The sequence below is a fragment of the Tenrec ecaudatus genome, chromosome 14 (genome assembly GCF_050624435.1).
Source record: "Tenrec ecaudatus isolate mTenEca1 chromosome 14, mTenEca1.hap1, whole genome shotgun sequence".
Taxonomy (NCBI): Eukaryota; Metazoa; Chordata; class Mammalia; order Afrosoricida; family Tenrecidae; genus Tenrec; species Tenrec ecaudatus.
In genome coordinates, this window is record NC_134543.1 from 112,022,800 (window position 1) to 112,025,527 (window position 2,728).

The 2,728-nt window shown below is 36.4% G+C and overlaps 1 pseudogene; it reads left to right on the forward strand.

The window, feature by feature from the left end:
* Positions 1-258: 258 nt before the first annotated feature.
* On the forward strand, positions 259-649 carry LOC142426752 (cytochrome b-c1 complex subunit 7 pseudogene; annotated as a pseudogene).
* The last annotated feature ends 2,079 nt before the right edge of the window (positions 650-2,728 follow it).

The following is a 2,728-nucleotide window of genomic DNA, read 5'->3' on the forward strand; positions in this document are numbered from 1 at the left end:
ATAAACACATTACTGAACATAATGAAAAAATATCCACACTATAGCAAAAAACCCAAACTCACTGCCATCTAGTCAATGCTGACTCATGACGACTTCCTCTGGTTTTCTGAGACTGTAACTGTTTTCAGGAGTAGAGAGCCTAGCCCTTCTCCCTTGGGGCTGCTGGTGGTTTTGAACTGCCAACTATGAGGATCACAGCCCAACTTGTAACCACTACACTACCACAGCTCCAAAGCTACACACAAGGCAAATGTTAAAATGGTGAACAGACCCACCGTTGAAGCTTCAGGCTAGTGGCTGGATGGCATTCAAAACAGTATTACAACCCTGCCGGGTTTAATAAAGTCACATTAATGCAAGATAGCACAGTACACGAGAACGAAGACGTCAAAGAAGCCATAAGAAAGCTTCCTGAAAACGTTTCTAACAGGATGTTTCACAAAAAGAGGGTCTTGGATTTGACCATGAGGCAAGAGATCTTGCCTAAAGAGCAGTGGACAAAATATGAGGAGGATACATTTTCCTGGAACCATATCTGAAAGAGGTGATTCGGGAAAGAAAAGTGAGAGAAGAAATCTCTGGGGGAAACTCCTCAGAGTATATTTTTGTTTTCAGGGCTTTGATTTATTCTTTCCCTTTTCTTTTTTAGCATGCTTCTTCTTCTTTTTAATTGTTTTATTGGGCCCTTTACAGCTCTTATCACAATCCATATATCCATCCATCGTGTTAAGCACATTTGTATGTTTGTTGCCATCATCATTCTCAAAACATTTTCTACTTGAGCCCTTGGTATCAGCTCGTCATTTTTTCTCTCCCTCCCTCATGAACCCGAGATAAATGATAAATTATTGTTATTTTCATATCTTACATTGTCTGCTTTTCTGTTGTTTGTCCCCCCTGGGGAGGTGTTATATGTCAATCATTGTGATAGGTTCCCCTTTTCTGCCCCCTCCTTCCCCCTTCCCTCCCTGTATTACTACTCTCATTATTGATCCCGAGGGTTTATCTGTCTTGGATTCCCTGTGTTTACAGCTCTTATCTGTACCAGTGTACACCCTCTGGTCTAGCCGAATTTGTAAGGTAGAATTAGGGTCATGATAGTGCGGGGGAGGAAGCATTTAGGAACTAGAGGAAAGTTGTATGTTTTGTAGGTGCTATACTGCATACTGACTGGCTTGTCTCTTCCTTGTGACCCTTCTGTGAAGGGGTTGCCCAATTGTCTATAGATGGGCTTTGGGTCTCCACTCCACACTCCCCCTCATTCACAATGGTGTGATTTTTTCTTCCCTCAGAGTAATTTTATGAAGTTGGTTCAACCTGAAATATGTCATTTAAAACCTATTCTGGGCTGCAAATGTATTGTTTTAAATAAATATCTCTTGTAATCTTTGTTGGACGTTTTGTATCCTAAACCTTATAAAAATCCTGATTACTTAATTAAAACAAAACAAATTGGGACTTACTGAAAAGATGATATTTAGGCACATCAAAAGACTTTATCAAAAGAGTCAACAGAGAATCCACAGATTGGGAAAATACATCCAGTAATAATACACCAGAAAAAAAAATAAAAAATAAAAAAATAATACACCAGATAAAAGGCTAATCTCCAAAATCTATTATAAAATTACATCTTAATAAGAAAAATACAAATAACTCTATCAGAATATGGACACAAAATATGAATAGTCAATTTATCAAAGATAATATCCAGGTGGTCAACAGCCATATGAAGAAATGTTTTCAATCATTAGCAATAAGAGAAAATACACATTAAAATACAATGTTATATCCCCTCACACCAACACTTTTATCAACATTCAATAAAAACAGAAAGTAATAAATGTTGGAGGCGATGCAGATAGACTGTAGAATTCTACAATCACTATGGAACTAAGTATGACATTTCCTTAAACAAATGCAAATACAAGTACCTTATGATCTAGCAATCTCTTTACTGAGAGATTTTATGTACTAAAGAAATCAAGAATACAACATGAACAGACATATGCACACCAATGCTTATGGCAGCAATTTCCATCATAGCAAAAACATGGAAACAACCAAAAACTCTAGTTGTGGAAGAATAGATAAACAAGCTCTGGCACATTCATAATATGGAATATAATGCATCAATAAAAAACAATGACTAAACAAACCAAGAAACAATGACAATGCTCTTAAACACCGCAAGACACGGACAAAGCTAGAGATCATTATACTTAGCAAAGTCAGCCAATCTTACAAAGATGGATATTTATGAACACCATTGTTATAAGGAAAAAGAAATGTGGTTTATACACCAATAGACAAGACTTTGAGGACTAGTAGAAGGCCAGGGATGGGGATTGGGAACAGGGAGAGGGTATGGATAGGTTACTGAGTGGGAGGAAGGATGGTGGGGGAGAGGGAGGAAAATAACTGTATATATGCAGGGTTTCACGGGATATTGTTGATTTCATTTCTTGAGATTGGCAGTGTAAATATATACAGTATATTTCATTAAAAACAAACAATTTCTCTAGATTTCCAATTTCTTGAGACTAAATAGTTTGAATAGCTTAAAAGTAAGAGAGAGAAAAATAAATTTGATATGGACTTGGAGACTTTAGTGACAAATTCATCTCAAACAAACAAACAAAAAACCTGAAAAATTGACTTGGGGGTAGTGTGTAAAAAAACAAAACAATACTCTCTTTATGTATAAAGTATAAGACTAAATACAAAT